Source organism: Drosophila albomicans, chromosome X, assembly GCF_009650485.2.
Source record: "Drosophila albomicans strain 15112-1751.03 chromosome X, ASM965048v2, whole genome shotgun sequence".
Classification (NCBI taxonomy): domain Eukaryota; kingdom Metazoa; phylum Arthropoda; class Insecta; order Diptera; family Drosophilidae; genus Drosophila; species Drosophila albomicans.
In genome coordinates, this window is record NC_047627.2 from 13,715,228 (window position 1) to 13,733,004 (window position 17,777).

Sequence of the window (17,777 nt, forward strand, 5' to 3'; positions counted from 1 at the left end):
CTTCGATTTTACGTTTTATTTATATTTTATTATCTTTTTTTGTTGTTGTTGTTGCTGTTGTTGGGTGTGCACGGATCAAAATTAACATTTTTGAAATTTTTCAGTTGAAAGCGTAATTTTAACAAATATTTACACGACCAGATAGAATCTTTAGCTCATTTTGCTTAAAAAATGAACAAATTTAAACGTCGCCGCAAGCAGTCGATGCTCATGTTGATGGTCAGGCGATCATGATCTTGACGACTTCGACTGCGACTGAAACTAAAGCGAGGACTTCAACTGCAACATTGAGATGAAGAGAGAGAGAGAGAGAGAGAGAGAGAGAGAGAGAGATTGTTGCTCAAACTGTGACGGGGAACTCAACGCTAGGTCGTGTGTTGAAACCAAAAAAAAAAAAATAATAAAAAAAAACTGAGATCTGGCAGGGAGAAACTCTTAGATTACTCGACAAGTTAGTCAAGTCAGCTAAAATAACTCACATGATCAGTCACTCACTCATTGACGCTGTATACAACATGAGTAAGTGTGAAGTGTAGGTGACTGTGTGTGTGTGTGTGTGTGTGTGTGCAACGTGTGTCTTCATTAGTCGAATAATGGGTCTGATCGCAAACTGATATATTTATGATGAAGCCATTGATTACATTTGTTATCGGCTGGCTTAAGATAAAGTGAAGACAATAAATAATTATTTATGCTAATGTTGTGCAGAAGTGTTTATAAACATGCGAGATTAAACAGATTTGAGGTGATAAATGCATGACTTTTATCAATACAGCCATAACTCACTTAGCCGCCGCACATATCATCATTTAACGGCAAAAGTGTATTGCGTGCATAATTGCAGTTAGCGTTGAATTCTTCTCAGCATTGATATCCCAATGAAGTTACTTAACTGCACTTCATGTTTTTTTTTATCAATACAGCCATAACTCACTTAGCAGCCACGCATATCATTTAACGGCCAAACTGTATTGCGTGCATAATTGCAGTTAGCGTTGAATTCTCCTCAGCATTGATATCACAGTAAAGTTACTTAACTGCACTTCATATTTTTTTTGCGCTTAGCGGCCTATTCATATTTGTAGTATCGTAATTGTGGCCCTTAAGTGAGATGACACTTTAAAAGCATATTATACAGCCCAACTATGCTGATCATGTTTTTCACTTAACAACTTGTAACACTTTTGGGATTACAGTTGTGGCCGTTAAGTGAGATTATAGTTGAATACTACAGCCGAGAACATACAGCACCATTCATCGTTTGGCAAATAATGATTTCCTTTGATGAGGATCCTCCTAAATGCCTAAATGCATGACTTTTATCAATACAGCCATAACTCACTTAGCCGCCGCGCATATCATTTAACGGCCAAACTGTATTGCGTGCATAATTGCAGTTGGTGTTGAATTCTTCTCAGCATTGATATCACAGTAAAGTTACTTAACTGCACTTCATGTTTTTTTTTTGCACTTAGCGGCCTATTTATATTTTTTGTATCGTAATTGTGGCCCTTAAGTGAGATGGCACTTTAAGAGCATATTATACAGCCCAACTATGCTGACAATATTTTTCACTTAACAACTTGTAACACTTTTGGGATTACAGTTGTGGCCGTTAAGTGAGATTATAGTAAAATACTACAGCCGAGAACATGCAGCACCATTCATCGTTTGGCAAATAATGATTTCCTTTGATGAGGATCCTCCTAAATGCCTAAATGCATGACTTTTATCAATACAGCCATAACTCACTTAGCCGCCGCGCATATCATTTAACGGCCAAACTGTATTGCGTGCATAATTGCAGTTAGCGTTGAATTCTCCTCAGCATTGATATCACAGTAAAGTTACTTAACTGCACTTCATATTTTTTTTGCGCTTAGCGGCCTATTCATATTTGTAGTATCGTAATTGTAGCCCTTAAATGAGATGGCACTTTAAAGCCCAACTATGCTGATAATGTTTTTCACTTAACAACTTGTAACACTTTTGGGATTACAGTTGTGGCCGTTAAGTGAGATTATAGTAGAATACTATAGCCGAGAACATGCAGCACCATTCATCGTTTGGCAAATAATGATTTCCTTTGATGAGGATCCTCCTAAATGCCGCTAAATGATTCAAATGGCGCAGCAGGAGATTTGGTCAAAGTTCAAGAATGAAAACACCGCTGCTGCTGATCACAATGACGACGATGACGATGGCGATGGCGAGAGGGTCTCTTGCTGCTGAAATTAATGAAAAAGTGAAAAGAAGAAAATGCGGCAGAAAGAGAGACTGCCAAATGGCAGCGCGCATTTCATTTGATGGATGACATGGGATCAAATCCCGACGAAGGGAAGCAACGGGGATGTTGGCAAGGGAAATTAGGAAGAAGGCAAAAGCAAAAGCAAAATCAGAAGCAGAAGCAGGCAAGTAAAAACTGGAAACTGAAAACTGAAAAGTGGCAGGCAGAAAGGCAGCCGAGTTTTAGGTGAGTTTAATGTTTACCCCATGTTGATCCGCATCAGCCAAATGTGCAATTTTGTAACAAATTAGCGAGCTATCACAAATACAAATACAAAATGGAGAGGCTCTTTTGTTGTTGTCCGCTCCGGATCAGGTAAACCCCGATCTGAGCTGAGTCCGGGGTTAAGCACAAAACACTAACAACTAACAATCACAGCAGTCGCGAGAGTGGACGACCACAAGATACCCTGCATGGCAGCCATTGTCCTTTTAACAGGCAGCTAACAAAGGAGAGAGGGGAGAGAATACACAGCTAATTCTCACTCACTGCTATTTCAATGCAAATCCTCAAGCACTGTGTGGAATAGCGCCTGTTAAACAAACACACAGAGAAAGAAGAAGAATGCACACATTGTGCACTTAACCAAAACATTGCTCTAAATCCTCGCTCTAATGCCCATTTTAGCGAGTGCAAGTGCAAAGCCCAAAACAATGCTCATTGTGTTCGTCTGGCTGACAAAGTTTTGTTTTTGTTGTTTTTTAAACAAACAACAACAGCACTTGATTCCGAAAAGTACTTGGAAATTGTTGTCCGTCTGTCCGTCCGTCCGTCCGTCCGTCCGTCCGTCCGTCCGTCCGTCCGTCCGTCCGTCCGTGTGGTGCCATTGAGTGTTATCAGTAAGTAAAGCGCAGCAAAAGTGTTCAATTTGCAAAAAAGGTAAAAACTTTACCTTTTATATGAGTAGTACTTTTATTGCTGTCGACGCGACCAATGTGGTTGCTATCGCTATGTTGCTGTTGCTGTTGGTGTGTTGCCATTGCCGTTGTTGTCAGTCGACATGCGGTGTGTTTGCGGTAATTGCAAATTGCAGTGGCATGCAGCTGCGGCCTCTAGAGAACGAGAGCCGCTAACAGATGGAACCACAGACCAGCAACCAGCGACCAGCAACCAGCGACCAGGGTTCGGTTTGGCTTGGTTTGGGTCTCTGTCTATACTATAACTTAGTCTTAAGCTGACGGTGGCTATTAATTAAAAGTGACGAGTGTGTATTACGTGGCTGGCTGCTTCACCACGTACACCGCACATTCGCGTAGCACGCCATTCAAACCCAGAGAAGAGAGTGAGATAGAGACCAAGACTCGTATCAACAAAAACAACTTATCTAAGCGACAATATATGCATACTCGCTTAATATTGATATATTAAGTAAATTAGAAAAACACAATGCATTGCGGCTTACTTCCACTAATTGCAATTGCTCAAACTAATCGCATGCACTTTAGTCTTTTATTTCCCTTCCCCTCCCCTCAACACCCACTCGCAGCATATTCATCATTTTAATCATTTTTTAACACGTACATATTTATTAGAAACAGACTGCATATTTATTCTGCACATGAATTCAATTCAAAACACTTTCCTACAGTTAATAATTCAATCTAAATTTGAGAAAAAAAACTTGTTTCACTGCATTTTTGTGATGAGTTTGTTCGACGACATCAAATTGGGGCAATCTTAACAGGCTTTGAAAGACCCAAATGTAGTGGAATAAATATTTAAGCTGTTCGGTATATTTTAGTATTTTATTGGTATAATAAAGTGGTAAAATTATTGGTATATTTTGATGTAGAAATTCATTATATCGCATCATATATTTTTTAACATATTTAAAATTAAATTTTGTATACTGGTATATATTTAAAGAGTAGAAATTCTTCAGCTCAAATATATTTTAGTATGTTTTCGGTATAATAATGGTATATTTTGAAGTAGAAATTGAGAATCTCGTACAATATATTGTTTAACATATTTCAGTATTTTTTCGGTATATTAAATTTTGTATATTGGTATATATTTGAAGAGTAGAAATTCTTAAGCTCAAATATATTTTGGTATGTTTTCGGTATGATAATTTGCTAAACTTTTTATTTTTTCGCTACAATAATTTTGTACATTTTTATATTGATAGATGTTTAAATAGAAGACATTCATAAGCTCATTAAATACATCTTTTATGTATATTTTAGTATATTTATTTGGTATATTTTAACGATTACACTGATTTTGCACTGTTTTGTTGCTTCTATTGAAATACGCTTTGAAAGACCCAAAATATATGAAAATATGTATCGATAAACTGAATATAACCCTAAAAATGTGTTTAACTATTAACAGAATAAATTAAATAAAATACCGTTAATATTCACTTAAGAAGTTATCTCAAAAATTGCCTGTAAACACCTACAAAATCACAAGGCATATCGAAGAAGTGTCAAATGGGAGATAAAACAGTTTGCCATATTGATCTTATTCATTTAGTTGCACTTATCTGAGATTGGGCTAGTGCAATTTACATTCATAAATATGCCATTGATAACTGACTCGAAATGGTTATGACAACGGCAAAATACAAAACGCAAAATAAATAACCCAAAAGCGAAGAAACAAAAAAAAACAAGTCAGACGCTCGTCTGCCTCATTCGGTCATCTTTGTTGTTCGATTCATTTGAATTAGCTCTATATATGGGATATGGATAAGAAGTTGGAGTTGAGATTGGAGTTGAAGTTGAAGTTGGAGTCCAGGCTTAAGTGCGGAACCCGAATGAAACTCACGCCCCGCTGTGAATGCTTCATTCAGTGAGTTCCCAAAATGCTGCCGAATGTATTCACAGTGTCTGCATTTTGTATATTTCACAGTGGCTGCTTTTGCTTTTGCTTTTGGGCTTCTGCTGCTGTCACTGTCACTGCCACTGCCTCAGACTCTGTTTCTGTTTCTGTATTTCTGTTTTGTGGCTCTGCCTCTGCCGCTTCTGTGCTGTCCGTCTGTCCGTCCGTCCGTCTGTTTGGTTGTGGCTCTTTGCCTCTTTTGCATATTCATTTGGAAGTGGTAGACAACAACAGCAGCAGAACACCGGTAGCCAATTGCCTGGCAGTTTAGGTTGCACCAATTCATTTAATAAAAAATTAAAAAAAAAAAACGCAAAAAAGTGCATAAAAAATACATGTGAAGAGACAAAGAGTTTGCGTTCACTGTGCAAAAATGTTACTTATTGATTTCAGTAGCGTTGACACTGGCTACAAGTTTAGTGTTTAGCTGGTTCCAGTTTTTTTTTTTTGCTTTTCAACGTGTTGACTTTGATTAATGCCCATAAAAAACATTTACGAGACAACTATAAAGAAACTCGCTCAATCGCTTGATGTTGACCAACATTGTGCACAATTATCTGCATATAAGATATTGAAACCAATTTAGTTTGAAGTGGAATGAAGTTGAGTTTAAAGCTACTTCCCCGATAGTACTTGTATAATGCGAATATTTATTTACTTTACACTCGTACTATTTTATGGCAGGCATTTAAAAAGTGCTTATCTAGATAATTGATTGTCATATTCTTTGACCCCGCTGGACAAAACGAATGAATGAAAATAACTATATAAATATGAAAAAAACATACAATATGAATAGCGGAGAATCAAACAAAATAAGCTGCTAAACAAGAAAATTATGATTAATATTTAATGACTCAATAAATCAAATCTGTGTGTGTATGTGTGTGTGTGTTTGTGTTTGCCATATTGTGACTAGTTATTGTCATTGTTGCTATTGTTATTTTTATTGAGCATTAAATGACTAATTAACAAAACACAATAACACCATATAGCAAACAGTAAAGCCAGATAGACACCATCGATTAGCTTGGCCAACAACAACTATAATATAGATGGAATTTTAGCGTGGAGAGTGGAAAACAAGCCATAAAAATTGATCATTTCTGATGAATTCCACACACGAAAGCCAACAGCTTAACACAAAAAAAAACAAAAAACAAAGAGAAAAAAACGTGAAATGAAAATTCATTTTAGTTGTTGGCTAAACAGCAAAATCATTTCGTTTTAGTTAACAATTTTTATAGGCAGTTAGCAAGTTGCACCATAATTATGAGCAGAACTTCGAGCTCAATTTGAAGCTCAAGCAATATCTCAGGTCCACGAAAATATGACCCATAGACTTCTTCTTCTTCTTCTTCTGCTTCCTAGCATGCACTTTGTTGCCGATGCCTTTTATTATCAGCATTTTTTTAGGTGCAAAGTAGAAAATTACAACCTGAACACACGCTAACTTTGACTGCACAAAATAACTCCCCCAGCTGCAGACAACCAAAGACTCCGAGATCTATGCGATCTATGAGAGAGAAAGAGCAAAGGGTTTTCCATTTTTTCTTTCTTTACCGAAAATTACCAGCAATTTTCAAACAACAACGTTTAGTTTTTCATTTTTTTTTTGGCTTAGACGATGCTTGACTGCAGAGTCAAGTTTTTTTTCCTCCTGGAGACGAATGTGGGAACAACGCGCTTGGCGACGAATCTTATAAACGTTTTCGATTTTTAATATAGTAAAAAAAAAAGCGAAAAAATAAAATGCAGTCGTTGTAACTTTCTCTTTCGCTCTTGCTTGAAAACTGTTCTCTGATCTGGCTAATCGTACGCAAGTGAACAAGGAGTCGTTGTGGTTGCTGTGGTTGTTGTTGCAGCTGCCTGCAAGGCAAATTTGTCATGTCAACAGCAGCGAACAGCGAGCGGCAGCAACGTTTTCTGTCAGTCGCTCTTGACAAACAACTGGAGTGGACAAAGGTGATGTTGCAATTCTCATCAATGGCACAGCCATTGAGAAAATTGTGTGTACTGGAATTTAATTCATTGCCTTCAAATGGCAGCAACAGTAGCAATTGCTGTCGCTGTCGCTGCTGGTTGCTGCTGTTGCTGCTGGTTGCTGTTCTTGCTATTTGCATGCAACTTATTTATCAAACAAGCAAGCGCAGCAAAAGCTGACAACAATTTGTGCGCGAAACACATTTCGATTCAAGAAAAATGTTATGTGGTAGACGCTGCCATCCGTATCAGCAGCAACCACAACAGCAACAACTTCGATACACAAACTTGACTTGGCTTGTGGCCAATAGTGGGCGTTGCATAAAATTTCGTTACGTTTCAATTGCATTTGGTGCATATTTTGTCGCCGCCGTTTGAAAATAGACCGTATAAAAATATGCATACCTCAACGGATTTTGGCACGACAACACAACAGCAACATCGACAGCAACAGCAACAGCAACGCCAACAAATCCCGCCCACTTTATCACAACTCAAAGGCAAAGACGTCGCAGTAACAATATTTTTTTATTCTCTCTCAATTTTTTTGTTTTTTTTTTTTTTTTTGTCGTGGGCAATGTGCCCTCAAAATGAAATTGAAACTGAAACGAGTTTTAACGCTGTTGCTGTTGATGTTGCTGTTGTAGGTACTAACTACAAGTATGAGTATGTTGCTATGTTCGCTATGTTGCCTTGCAGCTTTATGTCCAGCATCGTGCCATGGCAAATCAATCAATTTGCTTGCCTCGCTTGGCATACTTATACCCTGTAAATATGCTCTGCGAAGCGGCAACCGACTCACAATCAAATTTTGTGGAGATACTTGATTAGTTTTCATATTACAATATTGCTTAGCAGTTGAGAATTGTTTTTCAAACTATTTTCATAAAATTCAGATTATTATTTATCAAGCTTAAGAAAATTTAAGTTCAACAAAAATCCAAATTTTGGAAATGCTTTTATTATTCATTTTTCATAGTAAAAAGATGTTTGGTAGTTAAAAGTTATATTTTTTACCCATTTTTGAGATTATTCATATTATTATTATTGTTTAAAGTTAACAAAAAAAATCGCATAATGGAGAGTATTAATAAGTATTCTTTTTATTCTACATTTAACTAAATGCAAATTCGAAGATTAAGATAAAGTAATTAAAAAATTATTAATCTTTTAAAAAGTTTTGATATTATAATGAATATTCGGAATTCACAGTTTAACATTTAATTATTAAACTCAACAGAAAATATATTCATTTTTTAGTAATATCAAATTATTGACGGAAAAGAACTTAAACTAAAATAATCATATTTATTCCTCATTTTAAAAAATATGAATTGAAATATTGAAAAATCATGAAATAAACTCATCAAATATTATATTAATTTTATTTCTAAAAATATGAATAGAAATCTTGAATAATCATAATCATAATTTCTTATTTTTAAAAATATGAATATCAATATTGGTTCAAATCTTTTTACTATTAACTATTCTAATAAAATGTGTGTAAAAGCAATTTAACTGATATATTATTTAACTAACTTTTTCTTGATTGTGGAAATTCCGTTAAAGACATTTTCGGGTATTAAAATCAGTTGAATTAATTTTGTATAATCTTTCATTTCACTGCTTCGAACTGTGTAGAGAGTATCAGATAGTCGATCATTTGGCTGTTTTGACGTTCTCACTTATATTTTGTTTATGTTGATGTTGCTGTTGATGCTGCGGATAATCGTTGCGCTTCATCATGCCACAAAACATGAAACATGAACATCATCAACGCCATTTGAACGAGTGCCGTGTGCAAAGTTATAAATCGAATTTTCGAACGTTTGACTAGAGTCTCTTTGACTCTGAACTGAACTGAGTCTGGTGAGTGCATTGAAATCGTCGAGGTGATTTCATTTTGCGACTCACAATGTGGCCCAAAAAATGTGAAATGAAAAAATGAAAAGCAGCAGAAGAAGAAGAGGGCATATAAAATGTTTAAGTACACGCTCGCCTGGTGGTAATCATTGCAGATACGAGTACGAGTACGAGTACACATTAAGCGGCATGCTTCATGCGGCATGCGGCATGTGGCATGCGGATTATCGTTGCAGTTGCCGCCGCTGGGAACTTAACAGCCACAGCAACGGCAACAGCAACAATGATTGCATATTTTAGTAGTAGAAGAAGAAGAAGAAGAAGAAGAAGAAGATGTTGACCTTATGACTGACTGCCTTATTAGATGTTTGAGCTTTAAGCAAATTATGCACCTTTTTTTTTAGTTTTTTGATTTGCCTTTAAGCGTTTTTTGAGCTGTCGTCAAAGTGTTTTTTGTTTTTTGCAAATAACGGACTTCTTTAATCGCAATGTTCTTGTAGTGCAATAATACGGTTTGTTAATTAAGCGCACTTTTCATGAACATCAAATGAAAACAAGTACGAATGTGCCAAGCGCTGTAGGTCGACTGTGAAATACCCTGTAGCAAAAGTGTGTTGCTATTTAAATTGGTTTGCTTTGCTCTGCATGTTGTTGATTTCTTTTTGCATCTAAAGATAACTAATATACCCTACTCCTCAGCTTGAATGCTGAGTATCAAACGCGTCAAACAGTGGGCAATAGCATGGCAACACGCAACTGCAGCAACTGCAGCAATTGCAACTGCAGCAGCAGCAACGACATGCAATTTTCTCTTCTATGCATAATGAATCTAAATGTAATGTGGCAAGCAGCAACGCCAACGCAGTGGCAGTGGCAGTTGGCAGTTGCAGTTGCAGTTGCAAGTGGCAAGTGGCAGTTGCAAGTGCTCGGCTCTTGCATGCATTTGTCAATTTAGCATGCCATCAAACATCCTTTCAATTCTTTTTGACAACAGCCGCCGATTTGACACTGTATTAATGTCATGCCATATGGCTGGCTGACTCGCTGCAGCATTTGCATGCCTCGCTAGAATGCAACGCAGCATTGCAACTACAAGCGGCAGCAACAGCATCTGAAGCGAAGCGACGGCATTGAGCATCACTTCACTTGTCAACGCGTCTCGCTAACGAGAGCATCATGAAATGACTTTTTACGACTTCATTTAATATTTAACACAATCTTTACAACAATGCTGCTGGCATTGTGGCTGCCTCTCTTGCCACTTGCCACTTGCCGCCCGCCTGCTGTTTATTGCCTTGATCTTGCTTTTGCTTTTACTTTTGCTCTTTCTCACATACTACATACATACTTTATATATAACATATATAGTATTGCCGTTACGAGCTGCAAAGCAACACGGCGTCGAAATCATGAGCGCAATGAATGATCGTTTTATTCGATGCTTTGACAGTTGGTCAATTGATGTCTGATTTTATCGAATTTACAGTGATTGGAACAGCAGAAAACTTTTTTGTTTTTTTTTTTTTTTTTTTTTTAATTGACACTTTTTTGTGTCTTTCGTATTTACATATTTATATTTTTAATACAAAGAATATATTCAATTTTGCATAACTTAGCAGCTTCTCTTATTAGCTAAAAAATTAATTTTGAAAATATATTCAAATTAAAACAAACAAAATTTAAAGCAGAAAATCCAACTACAAGTCAAGAAACTTATCCGCAAAGCATTTTGGTAATATTTGAAAAATGCAATGACAAAAATATACCGAAAAAATACTGAATGTAGATTTGGTATGCTAAAATACTACTACACTTAATGTAGTAAAATACAGTCAAAAACACTATGCTTCAAAAATACTGAAATTTACCAAAATGTATATCATTTGGTATATAAATATACTAACACATTCAATATATACTTTAGGAGTACGCATTAAAATACATCCAAATACAATATACCAACATAAATACTGGCACATCCCTAAATGCACATTTGGTATATTGATATACTAACATATTCAAAATATACTTTAAAAATACTGAAATATACCTAAATGTATACCATATGGTAAGTCAATATATACCATAGTATGAATGCGCATTAAAATACAGTCAAATACAAAATACCAAAAAAATACTGACGCACGCCAAAATGCATTTGGTATGATAATATACTAATATATTCAATATATACTTTAAGAGTGCGCATTAAAATGCAGTAAAATACAATATACCAACTTTTTAAAATGGACATTTGGTATATTGATATACTAACGCATTCAACATACTTAAAATACAGTCAAATGCATTATACTTTAAAAATACTGAAATATAGTATACCTAAATGTATAACCATATGTTAAGTTGATATACTAACGTATTCAATATATACCATAGTATGAATGCGCATTAAAATACAGTCAAATGCAATATACCAACAAAAATACTGGCACATATCAAAATGCATATTTGGTATGATAATATACTAACACATTCAAAATATACTTTAGTAAAATACAATATACCAACAAAAATACACACACATATTAAAATGGACATTTGGTATGTTGATATACTGACACATTCAATATAATTAAAATACAGTCAAATACATTATGCCGCAAAAAAACGTACTGAAATATACCGAAATGTACATTTGGTATACTTATATACTACTACATTCAATATATATTATTTAAGAATGCGCATTTAAATGTAGTATACCCTATGTGTACAGACTTGAGAGCGGTATATTCACAGCTAAAGCAGAATAATGAATTAAACACTTTTACGACCATCGTCAGCGCTCGTTTCCTGTCGGAAGAGAACTCAGAACGAAGAAGATTCCGTTGCATTCTATGCGTCTGCCAATGACACAGACACAACATTCTTCTCGTTGCTGTTGCTGTTGTTGTTGCTCTTGACTGTTGACTGTTGTTGACTCGTCAATCAGCCACACTTCAACACTTGCCAGAAATATGGCCGCATAAAAAGGCATGAAATGCAGTACAACAACAACAACCACAACCACAACAAGACATAAACACACAGAGAAACTAGAATTTCACATGGGTTCCGTTGCCGCCTTTGCTTGGAAGCCTTTCTTTCCTGCTATGCGTCCTATATCATTTGCAACGCCCATTGCACCCCACACACACACACACACACACAACCTACATAACTTTAGAGAGAGATCTGCTTAGACAAATAGACAACATTATACCGTTACTGTGCTACATTGTTTCATAGTTCATGCTCATTAAACATTGCCCTGAAGGGTGTAATAAATTAGTGACAAACTGAGTTGGTACTTGGAAGGATCTTACAATAGAAAGATTATCCACATAGGGAGGAATGTATATTGTTCAGTTTTGCAATCTCTATAGAGATATCTCAACGTATTAACTGACATTATTTAGTATTAAAGATACCATTTAGTATTTTGGCATACGGTTGCAAAATCACAAATACCACAAATTTTTATTTTTATCTTTTTTTTTGAGATTTTATAGGTATAACCTGTTTATTTATTTATTTGTAAAAGTAGACAAAAATTTATAAAAAATGTATATCAATAGGGATAACTTATTTTAATACATATTCCACAATCGTAGTAAAAGTTAAATAAAGTCGTTTTTTACTAATTAACGAAAATTGTGCTATTTTTGTATGTTGCATATTAAAAACTTTGGTAAGCATAGTTTCTAATAACTCAATTAAGATCAGTTGATGAATTTGCATAGTTTAAGAATTTTTTGTTTGTTTTAGCTATGCACAGTTTCAGCTATACAATTTTTTGTTAAAATCGCTTTAATTTAAAATTCTGTGTCTGAAATGTCATCTAACTGAATTTCAATTTGACTTAATACGAGAAAATAAATATATTTCTTTACTTTTTAACTTGACATACAGTTTTATATTACGAAATGCAGTCACGTTTAAATTAAAAATAATATTTTTTTATGTTCTATAAAAATGAATATTGTTTAACTCTTCGAAGTGAATGTATTTTAACTTTCTGCTGTTTTACTTTTGTCTAATTCGGTATTTTTTATTTCAGGATAATCGGTTAACTCAACTATATTTTTGATTAATTTAGTTTAATTTTTTTGTAGTTATTTCAAGCACAACCCGCATCTTATGAACAATCCTGCTTTCTGCGAGGGTATTCGAATCAAACAACCAAAATTGCTGTACACTTTAGACACGCATCCCAGAGACGTCAGAGCCTGGCCCGCGTGTTTTTCCCCTCCCCTCGTGACCCCCTTTTGTTTTTTGGGCCATCTCTTATATGGCTCTCTCGATTTTTATATCGAATTCAGAGACCCAAAAGCCAGCGACTGCGACTGCGACTGCGCCTTTTCGGTATGATTATCACAATTATCTGTAATTCAGACCATAAATCATTTCATTCTGCAACAAACTTTATACGTAACCCAATCTGTTGCAGCTGAAGCTGTTTTTCAACTCCTTTTTTTTATGTATAAACATTTTTGCTCGTTTTTGTTTTTAGCAATTTGTACAAGAGTTTTGCACAAAATAGATACGTGTAAATAAATAAATTTACTTATGCATCGATTTGACTTAAGCTGATACTCGCTTAAGACACTTGTTCGACACCAAAACAAAAAAACAAAAAAAAAACGAAGAAATTTACAGCACGATCAAACAATTCGAGTTTCGAGTGATTGCCAATGAATCGACTGAGTGAGTGAGTGAGTGAATAAGTGAATGAGTGAATGAATAAGCTCTAAAGGGACTCGAACTTCGATCGTTGCGAGCCAGGCCAACAACAAGTTGTTATTATACTCACAGTTGTGGTTATTGCTGTTGCCAAGCATTAAAATTGATTAACTCATGAAGTTGCATTCAAATCAACATCAACGCTGGCAAAACGTTTTAACTTTGCGTCAACAAAATGCTTAACAAGTCCATAGGTTTCATTTCTGACCTTTTCCTTATAACGTAGCACTTATGTAATCTCTAGGAAAAAGTATTCTTGACACTACAAACTAAACACATATAATATATTTATATCAGCAATATTTCTCTAATTAGCTAGTTATTAAATTACACATTTTTCTAAAACAAATATATATTCTTTTTATTTATTTATAGACGAAAATTATAGTCCAAAAATTGTTTGAACTTTTGTTCATATGGTAATAAAAAACTGTTGTTTTAATATATGACTGACAACTAAATAAAATATTTGAATAAATTACCATTTGATTATTAACTAATTTAACGTACATTTCTCAAAATTAAACAAATTTAAAGAAATATTATTACACAAGCATTTTGTAAGGAAAATATATTCAATTGGTTACGCATAACATTACAAAAAAGTTTATTTTTTATTTTCCAAACTTAAACATTTGATACAGAAAGAAGTAATATCAATATATGGAAAATATATTCAATTCATTACACATCATATTACAAATAAGTTTACTTTAACAGAGCAAAAATTACAAAAAAAAATAATATGAATTATAAATGAGTTGTGAAAAGAACTTTGAATACTTCTCCTTCAAACCAAGTATTTCCCATATACAATTATTTGCTGACATTCAATTCGAATAAATATGTATAAAATGAATATTAATTTTGTTATTAACATCAAAAATGATGTTATTAAATATTCGTACACATTCGAGAGCAATATATAATAAAGTGGGAATTTTACTTTGTAAATAATTTTATGCGCTAAAACTTCTTTCTAATACTTTGCTATAATATCATTATTAAGATAGAACAAATTAAATCAGTTTGTACTCGTTTTTTTTTACATTTTCTTTGTCTAATATATTAATGCGTCTGTTCTCATTTTTTACCACTTCTCTCTGTTTTATCATTATAAAAAAAAAACAACTTAAACGTCGCTGTACTCTTTTTTTGTATTTTAAATTCACTTCCACTTGTGATATATTCATATATTAATATCAATTAAAGTGTTTTAAAATGCATAAATAATATTAATAAATTATGAAATTAAAATTTGATATTCTTCTCATACGCATAGCAGGCATAATAAATAGTTTACCAAGTGCCGTTGTTGATGATATCATAATGAGTGTTTTACTCCGAGAGTATGTACTAAATAGCTCGCGGGCGTTGAGGGCGTGGCCCGTAGTATTCGTTGTTGTTGTTGTTGCGTTGTGTTGTCAGCGGTTGTCAACTGTTAAGTTACATTGTAACGTCAAAGTAAGGTGCAGTGCACGTTTGTAAGTGTAAGTGTTAAATAATAGACAGACGGACGGACGGACAGACAGACAGAAAGAGACAGAAAGAAAGAGAGAGAGAGCTCTACAATATGGTGATGTGATGGCAAATTGTGCGCGTTAGCGTTGTATTATTTTGATATGCCTGGAACTTGACTCCTGGCCCATTAACATTAACTGTGTGCTCAAAGTATAAAGTACGTTATCGCGACGTCAACACATTTGCTAATTAGAAAAACACTGAAACACAGCCCTCCACTTGGATATGCAATTGTTGTTGTCACTCGTATACGTATTTGCAATTGTTGTTGTTGTTGTTCTGAAGTTAATGAAAGTCGTTTTAGCGCTTAAGATGCGATCGGTAATCTAATCAGTTTCAATTTAACTTGTTCTCATACAATGTATTTTAAAAAATATTAAAACGTTTAGCTTTGAAAGTTCTTGAATAATTGAAATTACCTTCGATTTGAAACTAAAATAAATTTGATCTGCATTTAACATAAAAAAGAAAATGTTCTATACTGAAAAAAGGCCAGTTTCTAAAACTAACAAGATTCGTTTATAAAATTGAGTTCTTCAAATAAGACCACAAATTTTTAAAACTAAGAACATTAGTATGAAAAAATAATATATATTTAGATATACGATTTTTTCTTATAAAATGTTTTTGAAATCAAGATGTCGTTTCTAACATTAGGTTTTTTATATTCTTGACGCATTTTTTAAACCAAAATTCTTAGCCTTAAGACAAAAATCTTAACATTAAAACTGTTTTTATTAATATGAATACGTATATGAAAAGATCTCTTCCCTCTTCCCTAATAATTGTGCTTGAGCAACTTCTTGAATAAGCTTTTAGTTTATAAAGAAATTAGTAAGAAACTGAATTTCCGATTGCACTTGATATAAAGAAGAATTCTTTTGAAATTGAAACTACGATTGAACTTGGTCTGTATAAAGTACAAATAAGAAAAGTTTCCAAAATTAGTATTCGTACCTCTAAGGAATTCAACCAGACAATAGATATATAGTACATACTCATATGTTTATACACTTATATGATCAGATCTCTTCCGTCTTGCCTAATAACTGTTCTTGAGCATCTTCTTGAATACACTTTTAGTTTATTATGGAATTCTTTAAGAACTAAAATACCGATTGAACTTGATCCATGGTATAAAGAAGAATTCTTTTGAAATTGAAATTATGATTGAACTTGATCAGTATAACATAAAGTACAAATAAGAAAAGTTCAGTACCTCTATGAAATTCAACCAGACAGATAGATATACATACTTATATTTTTATACACTTATATGATCAGATCTCTTCCCTCTTGCCTAATAACTGTTCTTCAACAATTTCTTGAATATACTTTAAGTTAAATACGGAACTGAAATTCCGATTGATCTTGATCTGAAGTACAAAGAAGAGTTCTTTAAGAACTGAAATCCCGAATGAACTTTATTGTACTTGATCTGTATAAAGTACAAATAAGAAAAGTTTCCAAAATTAGTATTTTCACCTCTAAAGAATTCAAAGAGACAGACTTAAGCAATATATATCTACACTTATATGAATAGATCTCTCGCTCCTCTTATCTATTATAATAGCGACTATAATTATATGCAAGTTTGATTCACACATTTTCACATGCGTTTATTGAAAAAAGAAAAATTCGAATTGAATGAGAACAGCAAAAAATAAAAAAAATGAAAAATAAAGTAAAGGCGACACTTGTGAAGCGCAGGCGACGTTTTAATGCTCACTTCCACATTATTTGCCTCTGCTCTACTTACACTTAGTACAAAAAGTATGCGTCTCTCTCTCTCTCTGGTCTTTCAGGTCTGGTACGTGACCTCTCTGCGGTGGCATTTAACTCAGAGTCTCCGAGAGTATTTTCCGCAGCATCATGCCAACTAATTTTCCCAAATAATTCATGTTAATTGCGTTGGCAAAAGGTGAAAATCCACACAGACATTGTCGTTGGTGCATTTATTAAGCCAACTCATACACATATATAAAATAAATATGTCAAGAAAGAGTCAGAAGAGAAGGAAACTTGCAGGAAAAGTGTAAAATACTTTAATACGAAAAGTAATCAATAAATCGCTATTTAATTGTTAAACGTTTTGCATCAAATTGAAATCGCTTCAAAACGTGAGCTTCCAATATTTGTTCAAAATGTGTGTTGCGATCGTTTCTCGGCATGAGATCGACAGACGGAATCTATGAAGAAAACCGCGGGACGTCTGCTGACAGCGAAGTCAGCTATTCTCTCAGCTCTGAACTGAAGTCAGGGCTACCGATGGCTCTCTATACCGTATACCGTATAGCGACGCCCTGGCGCCTAACCAAGTTGAGAACACAACAAATTAGTCAATGACGCGGCAGATTTTGGCCACAGCTGGCTTCGAGACCAGACCGAGACCGAGAGAAGCCGCTCACTGAGTATTTGTATTTTCATTAATATATTATTGCTTAATTTCTTTTGTTATGCTGATTATGCCGACAGACAGCGGCGGTGAGCAAACGAGGCCCAAGCCCCAGGCCGAGGCCAAAGATAGAGAAGAGCAGCGAGCAGCAAG

The 17,777-nt window shown here is 34.4% G+C and overlaps 1 protein-coding gene and 1 long non-coding RNA gene across 4 annotated transcripts in view; one reads left to right on the forward strand and one right to left on the reverse strand.

Moving 5' to 3' along the window:
• LOC117577901 (transcription factor Sp9) overlaps positions 1-17,777 on the reverse strand; it is a 39,588-nt gene that overhangs the window by 14,917 nt on the left and 6,894 nt on the right. The gene's annotated exons all lie outside the window — the stretch shown is intronic.
• The window catches only part of LOC127566390 (uncharacterized), a 37,392-nt gene that overhangs the window by 832 nt on the left and 18,783 nt on the right, over positions 1-17,777 (forward strand). The gene's annotated exons all lie outside the window — the stretch shown is intronic.